The sequence below is a fragment of the Dermacentor andersoni genome, unplaced genomic scaffold, assembly GCF_023375885.2.
Source record: "Dermacentor andersoni unplaced genomic scaffold, qqDerAnde1_hic_scaffold ctg00000039.1, whole genome shotgun sequence".
Classification (NCBI taxonomy): Eukaryota; Metazoa; Arthropoda; class Arachnida; order Ixodida; family Ixodidae; genus Dermacentor; species Dermacentor andersoni.
In genome coordinates, this window is record NW_027314752.1 from 30236248 (window position 1) to 30252348 (window position 16101).

General features: G+C 43.9%; 1 pseudogene; it reads right to left on the bottom strand.

Annotated features, from left to right (window-relative positions):
• Positions 1-1339: 1339 nt before the first annotated feature.
• On the bottom strand, positions 1340-2968 carry LOC126519875 (uncharacterized; annotated as a pseudogene).
• Positions 2969-16101: the final 13133 nt, after the last annotated feature.

A 16101-nucleotide genomic window follows, 5' to 3' on the forward strand; every position in this document is an offset into this window, starting at 1 on the left:
TAGTTGGCGCATTTTGGGTAAACTGGCATGTGACGCAGTCTTTCAGTGTTTGTTCAACGTTTTCTGTTAGCCGGGGCCGCCACACGTGGCCTCTAGACAGCACTTTCATACGTACCATTCCGTGATGGCCTTCGTTCCCCAACGATAGCACTTTTCCGCGAAGAGAGACATTGGCACTATCACTCGATTTCCCTACGTCACGCATTCTTTGTCAACAGAAAGCTCACTTCGTCGCACAAAATATGGTGCTTAAGCTTCATCGGATACTATTGAAGGCCAGCCGACACTTTGATAACAGCCTCGCTTTGCTTGTTTCCCCTCTGTCTTCTGCCGACAGTGGGAGCTCGTCCTGTATAGAAAAACCTATGTACACGTCACACACGTCATCTGTGTACCCATGACCAGTGCTCTCAAGTGGCAGGCGTGAGAGTGCGTCAGCATTGCTTATATCCCGTGACATGCGATCAACGCATTTGTAGTCATAAGCAGCAATCTGCAAGGCCCAACGCTTCACACGTGCCGCCGACATTGCAGGAATTGGCTTACCGTGTCCTAACAGCCACACTAAGAGTTGATGGTCGGAATAGATCCCAAATTTCTGCCCGAGAAGGTACTTGTGAAACTGCTGTAGCCTGTACACGATAGCCAGGGCTTCTTTTTCGATACGGGTGCACGCCTGCCCCGTTTTAGTCAAAGTAAGACGCAAAGTCGATTGGTCTTTCTTCATATCCTTCCTTGTGAAGAAAGACTGCGCCGAAACCATACGAAGACGCGTCGCAAACCAGCCCTAGCTCCTTTGAACGGTCATAGTAGGCGAATACAGACGTACTCAGCACCCAGCCCTTGGATGCTTTGAAGGTTTTTTCTGCGGAAGCCGTCCATTTCAACTTAATATTCTCAGCTGGCAGGTCATATAATGGTTTAAGCTGTGCTCACATGTCCGGCACGGATTTCCTATAGAAATTTAACAACCCTAGGTAGGCGCGTAGCTCGTTCTTGTTTTTTGGCGTTGGTGCTTCTTGGATAGCGCGCACCTTGTCTACTGAAGGATGGATTCCTCTTTCATCAATCGCGTGACCCAAATAGGTCAAAGCCTTCGCAAAAAACATGCATTTCTCCTACCGTAATTTCACACCCCATTCCTTGAACCATATCAGCACAGCTTCGACCTTCTTATAGCATTCTTCCATTGTTTCTCTTACTATTATTACATCATCAAGATAACATGACACTCTGTCTAAACCCTTTACCATGTCATTCATCATGGCTTGGAAAACAGACGCAGCACTTGTTATTCCGTACGGCATACGAGTGGAGCAAAAAAGGTCTAGGTGGGTGTTCACAGTGACCAAAAGTTGCGAATCGGGGTGCAGCTACAACTGTTGGTACCCTGTAGAAAGGTCAAAAACAGTAAAACATTCGCATCCATGAAGGGTGGCAAAAACATCTTCCAGCGTTGGCAAATGGTAATAATCGGTTCCCAGACAATGGTTTACAATCATGTTGTAGTCTCCGCATATGCCAACTTTGTTGTTAGCCTTGGGTACGACTACTAGGGGCACAGCCACTTTGCTGTACAGGCACCAGTACTCGCGATTCCACTAGAGAATGTAATTCCTGTGCTATGGTGTCCCTGAGTGCAAACGGCTAAGGTCGATGCTTACAGAAAACAGGTGTACTGCGGTCTTTTAGCTTCCGATGTGTCAGCTATCAGTCCTAGTGCCGGCTCAAACACTTCCGAAAAATTTTCGATGACTGCGGCTGAGTTATCAAGACTGATATTAGACACGCTCGTCCAATCCAGCTTCAAAGCCTCTAACCAAGTACGTCCGAACAACAAAGTGTCACGCATTTGTCACACAAAGTGTTACGCAAGGTTGCTGTTTGGCCATCGTCCTCTACGCGTGCCGTCAACTTGCCTGTAATTGCCAGCGGGACACCTCCGTAGGTTTTTACCCGTAAACTACAACTGGCTAGAGGTAAATCAGACCAATATTGCCGGTACATCTTTTCTGGTACGATAGACACAGATGCTCCTGTGTGAACTTGCATTTTGACATCCCTACCGGCCACCCTAACTTTCATAATGTAGCTACCGTCATTACTCTTACATAAAAAAATATGGCTAAGCAAAATCTCGTCCTCACCACTTATACTGTCCAAGCCAGCGGAGCCTTCTAAACCAGTGCTCTCTTCAGGGGAGTGTACACAACGTGGCGTCATTCTGCAGACCCTTGCCATGGGCCCCAACTTTTTGCAGGCATGGCATCGATACTTGTGGAAGGGGCAGGTTGCGGCTGTATGCTTTGATCGGCAACGGAAACTGTCAGTTGATTCGGCTTGCCGCTTCGTGTTCTTTCTGGCTGCCCTTCTTGTCCATGCGGTGGCTTCGGGTTTTCTGTGTTGCGGTTGTGGGACCAGGTTCACCTCGATGATGTATATAGAAGGAATCTTCCTTGTTTCAGTGGGAGCGAGTTCGCCGCTTTTGGCAAAGTCATCAGCAGCTTGGAACATCAGGGTACTCTTCTCGAGGAGCTCGGCTTGTGCTATATCGTTTCTCATTGTGGCCACGAACCGATCCCGCAAAGCGTCATCTAGGAATTGCCCGAACTCAAACGATGCAGCCGGCCTATTCAGTTCTAATGCAAACCTAGCAACTGGTTCTCTTTTCTTGCTGTGACCGACGGTTGAACCGAATTCTTTCCGCTATCACCAATGGCTTCGGTGAATAGTGCCCTTTGAGAGCCCTGACCAGTTTGTCGTACGTCTTGACTTCGGGCTTCACTGGAACCAAAAAATTCTTCAAACTGCGGTACGCCTGTTTTCCAGTGGCCTTCACAAAAGCAGATACTTTCAAATCGTGGCTGACCTATTTGGCAGGGATGTAGTCTTCAAAGCGTTCCACATAAGAGTCGAAGTCTTCGTCACCCTCCTCCGTGAACGGCTCGAAGCCACCGAAGGAAGCCATGCTGTGGGAGTCCGCCTCGACGCCTGCTGTTCCCAAACTGCTGAAGCCGCAACCAGCGCTGCAGCCGCGGCCCGGCCATCGTCGGCTATGAGGGTCCCACACTCATCGCCACTGTTGTGTCTTCAAATACGCAGTAGCCTACTTGCCGGAACACAAGTTTAATTTCCACTTGTAATACAATAGAAAAGAACCTCAAGGCACTAACGTGGCTGTCTCATATAGCTATACAAAGCTACTAATCAGTGACATCACAGACACACACACACACACACACACACAGGCACGTGCATTATAACATGCAACAATTCAAGACGTCCGTGATCTCAGAGTGCCACTGCAGGTTCTATATAAGGGTGATGACACAACAGATCTATCTTTGTGGGTTCTGCGGTGAGGCTTCTTTGATTGGGTTTCGTAATAAAGCGTTGTCAAACTGATATTGTGTTCCAGCTTGGTGATGGACTTAGTACATGCAGTCTTCTAGCCGAGATATCCATCGGGGAATCATGCGTTTGGGGTACCGCTTTTGGAATATTCATGCAATCGCGGAATCCTTCGTTACTACCGTGAATTGCTGTCCAAACAAATTAAGACGCAACTTCTCATCTACACTCCAAACTATAGCCAAACACTCGAGTTCGTTCAAATGGTCAGGTAAGTGTTTGACGGTCATGGTAGTCAATCTGTATTGACATTTTTCGCGGTTAAGTCAAAACCCGGCCTTATGCACCCTCAGTACTATTTCGTCGAGGCTTCATAGATGTTGGTTTTTGGTTTCCCCGATGCTAGAATGCTGTCGATGAACACGTATTATAGCACCCAACATTATGGCCATGGCGCGCTTGAAAGCACTGAGGTCGTTCGCAGTCTGAAAGGCATCCGGTTAAATCTGTACAAGCCAGACAGTGTCTGGAAGGCCGTCTCAAACTTTTTTCCAGCCACGTTTCTCTTCCTATACCCTGATTTTAATCTAGAGACGAAAATAACCTGGCATTCCATGCGGCGTCAATGGCATCGCGAATTCGCGGTACTGGGTATGAGTCTCGCGTAATGTGCTTGTATGACCCTCGGTAGTCGATACACAGAAACCCCTTCCCGTTATTTCTTGTGGATTAGGATGGCAGGTACATCCACCTACTAGAATATGGCCTGATGACGTTATGAGCTAGCATTTCTTGTATTTGTTGGTCAAAACAGTTCACTCTCATTTGGCGTATCCCGCTAATGCCACGTAGCTTCGCAGTACCATCAGCGAATAGCGACTCGAGACTTTAGAGTATAGCGGGTATGTGTAAGTAGTGTTGTGAGCTCACCCTGTGAACCTGGAGCTGGAGACATTCTCGTAGTCACGGAATGGATGCTGACGCTTGTTCCTTCCACAGTGAGCCGCACTTCTCCTGAAAGAAGATAGTCAGCTCCTATAACCATGTCCGCAGGCAGGTCGTTCAAGACGGGCACTCAGTACGAGAACTTGGTGCCGGCTTCGATTTGGGGTTCGAGGTTCAGAACTCCGACCAGTAATACGTTACTACCGAGGTCTCGTATCGGAGCGTCAGTTGAAGGCTCGGGAACTTCCTGGGCGTGGCGTCGCAGCGACGCCATACGCTGTGCTCCAGTATCGACAAGCGCCCTATGTTCTTTGTTGTTGACGTCAGCGACCATGAGTTTCGGGAGCGGACTTATTTGATATGCATGGATTAATGCTGGGCATGGGTACTTCCTGTATCCATGGCCAGAGCGCCCGCATGCAAAGCAGCCGGGTCTAAGTGTCTCGGTTGTGACAAGCGGTGACAAGAAGTGGGCAGCAAATCCACCGCATGGCGTACGAAAGTGGGGTTGCCGGTCGGGTGCCTGTGCAGGGACAAGACGGCCACGGGCGTCGGGTCGTGTATCTCGTTGGTGTCGTACAGCCTGGCTGCCTGGGAGGACCAGGGTATGTCACACGCTAGTAACAGAGACAGCTTGTCGTAAACGTTGGTTGCAATTTCCCAGTTTAGCCTTGACGGCGTGAGCACATTGTCCTGCAACTCTTGTCATAAACGCTCGGAAGCAGTGCAAACGTGACCCTCAAAGCCACGCTCCAAGTCGGCCAAGTTTTTGTGCGCTATCTTGGAATTTAAGTTCATGCTCAGGCGGATCCTAGAAGACGACCTTGGGCGACTATTGTAGTAGTCTCTGCCCATCTACAGTGGCTCCACAGCCACCGTACTCCTCCATAAAGAAAGCAACAAAGTCCCAATAAAGAAAGGCATCATGCAGGGAGATACAATCTCTCCAATGCTATTCACAGCATGTTTACAGGAGGTATTCGGAGATCTGGATGGAGAAGAATTGGGGATAAGAGTTCATGAAAAATACCTTAGTAACTTGCTATTCGCTGATATTACCATGCTTAGTACTACTCAGGGGACCAATTGCAATGCATGCTGACTGACCTGGACAGGCAAAGCAGAAGGGCTGGTCTAAGAAATATTCTGCAGAAAACTAAAATAAAGTTTAACGGTCTCGGCAGAGAGCACCTGTTTACAATATGTTGCGAGGCTATCTATCGGTACTTATCCGGGTCCTATCTAACTATCCCTATCTTTAGACTGAAATAATCAGAAGAATAAGGATGGGCTGGGGTGCGTTTGGCAGGCATTCTCAGATCATGAACAGCAGGTTGCCATTATCCCTCAAGAGAAAAGTATATAACAGCTGTGTCTCACCGGTACTCACTTACGGGGCAGAAACGTGGAGGCTTACGAAAAGGGTTCTACTTAAAGTGAGGACGACGCAAAGAGCTACGGAAAGAATTATAGGTGTAAGGTTCAGGGGGGGGGGGGGAATAAGAGAGCAGATTTGGTGAGAGAACAAACGTGAGGTAATGGCGTCTAAGTTGAAATTAAGAAAAAGAAATGGTCAAGGGCAGGGCTTGTAGTGAGTAGGGAAGATAGCCGACAGTCATTGGTTACGCACTGGATTCCAAGAGAAAAGAAGCGTAACAGGGGGCTGCGGAAAGTTAGGTGTACTGATGAGGTTAAGAAGTTTGCAGGTACAACATGGCTACAATTAGCACATGATCGGGGCAGTGGGAGAAGTATGGGAGAAACATTTGCCCTGCAGTGGGCGTATCCTGGCTGATGATGATGATGATGTCCAGCAGTGCTTCAGAGCAGCCGCTTTGACGATGGCGTGCCATGAGGTAGGTCAGCTTTAAAACCGTGAAAACAAGGAGTTTCTTTCTCAGAGAGCGATGCGAGTGTGCCGCACCCAAATTCTGATGTCTTGAGCTCTTGACTCAGTAGGCACATGGCTTGTGAAATAGCGACGCTGCAGACCTACCGCTGAGCCGTCATGGAAGCTTGGACACCGTACGTGGACGTCACTGGCAACGAGTCCGACAGCACATGTTAACTTTGGCGTGCCATAGACGCAGGGCAGTTGGGGTCTTCGAAAGGGTCGGAGTTAAGTGGCTGCGCCGTTCCAAGCGAGAGAGGAAAGACAAAACATCCGTTCCTTGGGCAAAGTCTTGTCTTGTCTAGTGTCCCAGACAGTGGCGCGTACCCACCAAGGGGGATTGGCCAAGAAGCAGGCGGTTTTCCGTAAGGTTAGAAGTATAGAGAAACTAGATTTGAATAGTGGAGCGTGGGACGATAGAACTGTAATTTAGACTTGCAATGAATGTATTGGTAAGAATTTTGATAAAATAATTTAACGTAAAGAAATGAAGTAATAGAAACTGTGGATAATTCTAGAAAATCAGCAAGATACTCTTTTTGTCTCTCTAATAAAATTCTAAACAGCAAGAAAAGCATCCCTGTGGCTGCTTCCCAGTGAAGTTGCCCCCAAAGAAAGAATGTTTTGCTAGGGTGGTTGCTTGGGCTAGTTGGTAATTCATGATCAAAAATAACGTACAGCGCAAAGGACAAGGACAGCGAAAGACGACATACACAGCGCTGACTTCCAACAAGATTTTATTGCGTTGCCACATCGTGTGTATATATACAAGAAGAGGCATGGTCACATGGTCAGCTAGTAAACATGGTCACATGGTGTGACCATGTTCTTAGTTCAATGACTTGCTGTTAGGACACCCTCTGTGACTGTCGTACATTTTCTGCGCATGCCTCTTCTTGTATATATACACACGATGTGGCAACGCAATAAAATCTTGTTGGAAGTCAGCGCTGTGTATGTCGTCTTTCGCTGTCCTTGTCCTTTGCGCTGTACGTTATTTTTGTTTTTGAAAGAATGTTTGTCGAGGTTAGTGATAGGCCAAGTTTGGTAAATGAGTATTCTAATATTCTTCTTTGTCTTAGAAAGCGACGGCATGAGAGAAAATAATGTTCGATAGTTTCAGGTGCACTGCAATAAGAACATAGAGGGGACGTCGCGAGACCAGACCTGTGTAAGTAAGGATTTAGAGGAGGTATACGGCATCTCAATTTTGTAAAAGATACCTCCAATTACCTTGAAGGACACCAATTAATATTCCACGGGAAGCCAAGATGGTGGAATTCAGAACACGGTGTTAGCATGGATATTCCAAAATTTTGAGATATAGTGAAACTTCTGTACCTTGCCGCGGTGACATAAGCTGATGTCGGCAAAACAGATATGATAGGGCATTTAAGGGATGCTCGTGCGAGTGAATCTGCCATTTCATTCAAGTGCAACCCACGATGTCCCGGTACCCAAAGCAAACATACTTTTCGTAAGTACGGAGGTATCATCGAACAAAATGTTCTTTGAATTGCTGAATTTAATGATGCAGTTAGTGCTGTGCATACAGATAGCGTGTCGGTCACGATAACAGCTAATGGGTCTTTTTGGGGGAGTTTTCGTAATGCTAATATAATCGCTAATAATTCTGCCTGAAATATAGGCGTGAAGTCGGGAAGGCGAAGGGAGTAGGACCATTGAAGGGATTCAGAGAAGATCCCCACTCCTGCCTTCTCATTGCAAATAGAAGCGTCAGTAGCTACTACATTGTCAGTGGTTAGCTGGTGCAGGTGGCCGTGTAAGATATTAATTAAATATCGCCTTGGTAATAGTTTAGCATGATTAGGAAATATGTCCTCGAACTTAATTTTGAGGTCTGTAAAGGCATCATTTGAATGGTAAATTGGCGTATGGATACATCCAGTTTTTGTAACTGTGCTTGTACGAATACTATCTGAGGGCTGTGCAATCTCGACCACGATACTTGGAAAAACTCACCAGGTTCAGTGATAAGGCATATTGCGTACGCCTTTTTGAAAACTCATAAATTTTTAAAAATGTCTGAACCGTAAGCATGCGGAATCTGCAATCTAGGGTGGGTATATGAGCTTCCTGATATAAAACAGCGTTGGCAACAAATCTAGGAAGCCCGAGGCATGACCGTAGAACTTCTCGTTCTAAAAGTATGAGAGGTTTAATTTTGTAGGCGGGGGCCACGGGAAAGTATCACGCAGCCGAATTCTAATATGGGCCGAACATACATTTTATAGATCAACAGCAAGGTATCCCTGCATAGTCCAGATGACGGTGGCACAGCCGGCGGAGCATAGCTACGGTTCGTTCTGCCTTTGTTTTAATATGTTCATTGTGACTGCGCCAGGTGAGTTTGCCATCGTAAATGACACCAAGGTACTTGAGTTCGTCAACTTGAGGAATGATTTCCTGTCGGTATTGTAAATTAATTTGCACCTGTGCAGTTAATGGGACTACCAATACCGCACTTTTGCTAATATTTAACGACATGCATAACCCCTCTAGCCATGTCTCCAGCATTCCTAAGTAATTCTGCAACGACTGTTGTAGTGAATGTATATTATTTGCGGACGTAAAAAATGCGATATCGTCCGCGTAAACATAATCATGTACTTCTGGACACAAAGGAATTGTGCTTAGCAAAATATTAAATAATATAGGGGAAAGAACGGAACCCCGTGGTACACCTCTTGTCTGCTTGTGTTTGGATGTCGAAATACCGTGTTGGTGACAGTACCGCTCTCTATCTCTTATAAATTCATAGATCCAAGCGGTTATATATTTTGAGATATTCATAGACTGAAGTTTATCGAATAGAATACAATGTTCTACAGAGTCGTATGATTTTGATACATCTAGCGTCACCAAAGCTGCGTACTCTCGTTTGCAGCGAGCAAGTTTAACGCGGATCTCTAAGTCTACATGGGCGCACCATATGGAGTGGCCGGGACGAATTCCAATTTGGCAAGGACTGAGAAGGGTGTCATCTTCCATAATTTTTCTTATACGGCCGCGAAGAGCTCTTTCTAATAATTTGACGACATTGGAAGTAAGAGAAATTGGTCTTATGTTGTCTAAGTCAAGTCCAGCTATTTTTTTTCTTTAATAGTGGAATAATTTTAGCTACTCTCCACTCTCTTGGAACCCCTGCATTCTTGAGAGAGAAATTTATTATGTTTAGGAGGTCCTGAGGCGCATTATCAAATAAGACTTCCTGTTGTAAATCCATCTGGACCGGGGAATGACGCTGGCAGCGAACTAATAATGCCTTCAATCTATGTCGCTGTTATTATCTCAAAGTCATCTGCCAAATGAGTTTTTTTTAGGTTTAAGGGCAATTTATGTTTAAAACGTTGCGCAAGTCCTTGAGCAATTTTTTCTAGTGATTCCCATGCTTCTTTTGTTGCTAAAACGACAGAATCGACATTCACGGGCGCCGGTATACCTTTACGAGATCTAAGAAATTTAAACAGGGCCTTTTTATTGCAAGACTTCGGAAGGTGTGTGTAGTGCTTGGAATCATTATCCTCCTTAGCTTTTGAGACTGTTCGTTTAAATGTAGTAGCTATATATGTATAATCAGCCCAATTACCAGGACTTTGGTTGAATAAAAGTTTCTTCCACGCTGCTTTTCTACGTTTAAAATCTCGCTCGCAGTCAGAATTCCACCAGGGACAATATGATCCACCCTTAGTGGATTGCACAACAAACTGAGCTTTTTTTGATGACTCTTTTAGAATGGAACATAGGCTCATTGCTTTAATATCCCTCTCCATGCCCTCCTGAGCGTGTAAAGCTTATTTTAATGCATTTTTAAATTTTTCGTAATTTATAAATGTGCGCACATTACTATCTAAACTAGTTAACGGGGTAAGCAGTTCAAAAGTTATAGGGAGGTGATCACTGTTAGTTCCGGCGTCTACAGTCTTCCAGGAGGTGACAGACATGCTCGAGGTAGCAAACGTAAGATCTAGGGCAGATCTGGACTGACCCCGTACGAAAGTATGTGCTCTCGAATTGAAACAAGAGAATTGATTCGTTAAGACCCAATCCCACAAGCGTTTGCCGCAAGTGTCCGTTCGGAAACCCCACGATACATGATGAGAATTGAAATCTCCCACCAGTAGGATGTTTTTCTGACTACGTGCAATACAGGTATCCAGACAGCGGGTGCCTTGCACTCCAGCGGGGAAGCACGTGTTAATTATAGAAAAAGGTGTGCAACCAGGGAGTATTATATCCGGTGCTAAGATTTCACAGTCTGGGGACATTATCTGGTATGTTATAGTAGCTCTATGACAGATTTTTGATGAGACAAACAAAACTAAACCACCACCTCGGGATAGGCGATCCAATCGAAAACATCGGAAATGTTGAGATGAAAAGCCTGACCTGCAACAAGCCAAGTTTCCTGTAAAATAATAATATCTGGAGAATATTTAGAAATGAGATATAACAAATCTGTTGCAGCCGAAAGTATAGAACGACAGTTCCACTGAATTACTGTTAAAGTTCCTATGGTCAAGAAGTCCGAGCAGTAGAAACTGTTTGGTCTAAAACGCTCTCTTTTAAGAAGTCCTTCTTAGTAGGAACCTCTCTATCGTACTTCTTTGCCTTGGACTTGGTGAGCGAGCTAGGTTTTTGTCTGTCGGCGACCTTGTTCGTTTAAGAGGTCGGGGGTCCATATCTACATCTTGATTTTCCATCCCGTCTGTGTCAGAAAGACAGATCTGGTCGATTTTCTTAGAAGTTGATGGCTTGGATGGCTGGTTATTTGTGGATGTCTGCGCGGTCGATATTCCAATTGGTGGACTCCGCGGTAGATCTGACATCGGATCCTCACTATTGGCTTTATTAGTTAGCTGAAGCCACGGCGTTAGTTGGGAGGACAGCTCCTGAACAAGGGAGTCGGTGAGATTTGTCATGATACGCTCCATTGCATTCTCCAATGCCTTTTCTACGGAAGCTGCCACAGCCTCAGAGATTGAGTTTTCCATGGACAATGTTTGACGGGCCGTTATACCAGCATACCCTTGAGATCTGCTCTGAGTTTCTCCAATGGCCTCATGACGAGAGCATCGACGTCAGTCAATTATTTCGAGGATTTGCATTTCTTTTGCCCTTGCGGGACAATTAGCTTCATTTGCGGGGTGGGGACCACTGCAAAGGCAGCAGGACTCTTTTCGGGAAGAACAATCATTTGAGTGGTGGCCTTCTCCACAAATTCGGCATCGTGTGTTGGATCCGCAGCCTTTTATCGAGTGCCCGAACCACCAGCACTTTAGACACTGAAGGACGCGAGGTGATAGAGGCTCAACTCGGTATATCAGTGGCCATGCCTTGATTTCCGATGAGCGGTTCATTCCAGCGAAAGTAGCAATGACTGTTTCAGTGGGCATGCGCTTATTATGAACGACACGGCTGCAACGATACACAGAAATCATGCCTGCCGCTGAAAACATTTCGAAAATTTCTGCCGGACATAGACTTATGTCGACACCGCGGACTAGGCGTTTGGTACATGCAAGGTGATGAGGAATGAAACTGCTCACAGGATGTGTCACGAAAACATCGCACTTCAGTAAATCTTGAACACAAGCCTGGTCTGACTAGCAGCAAATAATCCCCCTCGGCTGAACTGTCGAACCTCGGTGATTTGTTGAAAACTGGCCGAGGCCATCCGGAGTTCGCTTTCAATTGCTTTGGGATTTTTCATGCGAATCGCACCGCCATCACTCGGAACCAAAGCCACAGGTACGCTGCTCAACCCACTGCGTATGAAAAGCTCCACCGGCAAATCAGAGTCAGGAACAGAAGCCGACCAGGAGGAAGCCTCCTGGCCTGGTGATGAGAGTGACATTGCAAAAAAAACTGGAAATTACTCTGTCAGGTAAGCAGATATTGAAAGAAAAGACAAAAACAAATACGCAAAGTACACGGATTTGAAGAAAACCGCCAGCTACTTGACCAGAACCAGTGTTCGGGAGCTCAGGAACCAGGCCACGTCAGCGTTGCCTCTGTCCATCCCACCTCCAAGCCGAGGACCCACTGTTATATGGTTGCTTAATGTAATGCAGTGCCTTCACTTCTGTCTCTGTTTTTGGCACTCTTGGTTTTAGCATTCTAGTAGCACTAATTCTCAACTGAGAATGGCTGAGAGAAACCCAGAAATTTTTGAAACAACGAAAATATAATTTATTTTTGGCCGGGTTACTCATAGATTAAAAATGCCTGCGGGAACAGTAATGAAGTTTTTTTTTTAATAAAGAGTGAGGACAGCATTGACACTAACAAATAATTATTCAGTCACAATCACCTGTAAGCCTCAAAAAATGTCTCTGGGATGTATATATTCCTTGAACATCATCCTAAATATAACAACTTAAGAATGTACGTCAGAATTTATTAATCGCGTGTTCACGTCGGAATATTTTACAGCACAACATTAGGGAACTTTTCAAATTGCAATCATCTGTCTCAACTGATGAATTTCGACAGCAAAATAAAATTTACAAGCTATTTCGAGGGTAAATAATCTACACGTTTTAGAATTCAACTCATTCGCATGCGCCAGACTTAAATATCTTAGGTTGGAGTCAAAATTTTCAACTGTCGAGGAAATGAGAAGCAAGTCTTGCTTATTATAAACATTAGTCGTTTTTTGTCAGTGGAATAATAATAAACCTCCATCTCGTTTTTTTTTATTTTCCAGGAAAATAGGACCCGTGATACAGTAAGTTAATTCTATGTGAAGAAAAGAAAAAAAACAGATTAGGTTCCTCAGATATCACTGTGGATAACTTACTATTGAAAATAGATGACCTAGAATACGGAAAAAATAATTGATTCTGAAATATTTATGTCTAAGGTGACGTATAATTCCGCCTCACAATGTCAGGTTCCATGTCAGTGGTGTCTATGAGCAATGTAGGTTGTGGTGTAGCAGAGGAATAACGCGTGCGCACAGTTCTTTGTAGCATTCTGGCTACATTCTAAAGGTAGGTTTATATTGATCACATATTCCTAGTGAACTTCACTGGCCTTGGAAAGTATGAGGAAAACATGCACCGCGAAGAGCAGAAGGTCAGGACTGCACGGCTCTCGCCATTATAAGAACAAGAACAGGGCTTACAGTATATATAATGTGTGGTTAACAAAATGCACGGCAACAACATTGTAGCAGGTTTAGGGGCAACACTATAAAGAACAAGGACAGGATGTACGAAAATATGACGTGTGGTTTAAAAAATGCATGACAAAGGCTTTCTAGCAGGTTTACAGGGAACATTATAAAGAACAAGGACAGGATTTACAGAACATGTAATCTATGGTTAAATGCACAAAAAGATCATTGGGGCAGGTTTATTGGCAACCCTACATAGAACAAGGCAGGGTGGACAGAAAATGTGACGTGTGGTAAAAAAATGCATGTCAAGAACGTTGTAGAAGGTGTATAGGCAACGCTATCTAGAAGGACAGTGCTCACAGAAAATATAATGTGTGGTTAAAAATATGCATGAAAAGAAGGCTGTAGCAGGTTTACACGCAAGAATATGTAATACAAGAAAATATTTTTTGCAGAGAATATGACGTGTGTATAAAAAATACACGACAAGATCATGCAGCAGGTTTATGGGCAGCACTATATAGAACAAGAACAGGGTTCACAGAAATTGTGACTAGTGTTTAAAAGAAGTCACGACAAGAACGTTGCAGCATGTTTATAGGTAACCCTACATTGAACAAGAACAGAGATTGCAGACGATATGACGTGTAGTTAAAAAAAATCCATGACAAGAAGTTTGCAGCAGGTTTATCGGCAACACTACATAGAACAAGGACATGGTTTACAGAAAATCTTACGTGAGGTTAACAATACAATACAAGAATGCTGTGGCAGGTTCATAGGGAACTCTACTTATAACAACAATAGGTTTACTGAAAATATAATGTCTGCGTAAAGAAATGACCTACAAGAACATTGTATCAGCATTTTGGGCAACAGTATATAGAACAAAAACAGGGTTTACAGAAAATATGACATGACTTCAAAATAATTACCGAATAGACCTTTGTTGTAGGTTTATAGGCAACAGTACAACGAACAAGGACAGGGTACTAAAAGTATGACACACGGTTAGAAAATGCACTACAAGAACATTTCAGCACGTTTGGAGGCAACACAATATAGAACAAGGACAGTGTTCACAGGAAGTATGATGTGTGGTAAAAAAATGCAGGACAAGTACGTTGTAGCACGGTTATAGGCAACACTATTTAGAACAAGGAGAGTGTTTATAGAAAAGATGACGTGTGGCTAAAAATGCACAAGCACGTTGTAGCAGGTGTATAGGCAACACTTCACGGAACAAGGACAGGCTTTACATGAAAGTTTACGAATGGTTAAAAAATACAAGACGAGAAGGTTGTAGTAGGTTTATAGGCTACACTACATAGAACAAGAACAGGGTTTGGAGCTTGTATGACGTGTGATTTCAAATATGCACGACAAGAAGGTTCCAGCAGGTTTATAGTCAACACTATAAAGAAGAAGAACAGTGTCACAGAAAATATGACGTGTGGATAGAAAAATGCGCTACAATAACTTTGTAGTAGGTTTATAGTCCACACTCAAAATAACAAGGACAGGGGTTACTGAAAATATGATGCGCGGTTAAAGAAATGTACGACAAGAACCTTCTAGCAAGTTTTTAAGCAAGCTATTATAGAACTGGAGCAGGGTGTACAGAAATTATGACGTGTGGAAAAAAACGCACGACAAGAACGTTGTAGGAGGGTTATAGGCAACAATATGGAACAAGGAGAAGGTTTACAGAAAATCTGATGTGTGGTCAAAAAAAGAGTACCACAAGAAAATTGTAGCAGGTTTATAGGCAACACTATATAGAATAAGGACAGTGTTTACAGAAAGTATGACGTGAAGTAAAAAAAAATGCATGACAAGAACGTTGTAGCAGGGCTACAGCAACACTTTATAGAAGAAGGACATAGCTTACAGAAAAGATGCCGTGTGGCTAAAAAATGCACGACAAGAACGTTGTAGCAGGTTTATTTGCAGCAGTATTTAAATGAAGGACATGGTTTACAGAAAATAAAATGTGTTTTAAAAAAATTGCTACAAGAACATTGCAGCAACTTTATAGGCAACACTATATATAACAAGCACAGAGTTTACAGAACATATGACCTATGGTTAAATGCACGACGAGATCGTTGTGGCAGGTTTATCGGCAACACAACATAGAACAAGGACAGTGTTTACAGAAAGTATGAGGTGCGGTGAAAAAAATGCACGACAAGAACGTTGTAGCAGTGTAATGAACAAGGACATGGTTTAAAGAAAGTATCACGTGTGGTAATACAATGCAGGACAAAAACGTTGTAGCAGGGTTAAAGGCGACACTATATAGAAGAAGGAGATGGTTTATAGAAAAGATTTTGTGCAGCTTTATAGGCAACACTATATAGAACAAGGCCAGGGCTTATAGAAAAGATGACGTGTGGCTTAAGATATCCATAAGAACGTTGTAACAGGTGTATAGGCAAGCTAAGAGAGAACAAGAACAGGGCTTACAGAGTATATGACTTGTGGTTAATAAAAATTCACGACAAAAACGTTGTAGCAGAATAATTGGCTACATTATTTTGAACGAGGACAGGGTTTACAGAAAATATTACTCGTGGTTAAAACATGCACGACAAGAAGGTTGTTGCAGGTATATACACGATACTATCTTGACAAGAAAAGGGTTTACAGAATTTATCAGCTATGTTTAACTGCACGATGAGATTGTTTTGGCAGGTTTATCTGCAACACTACATAGAACAAGACCTTGGTCTACATAAAATATGACGTATCGTTAAAAAAATGAAAT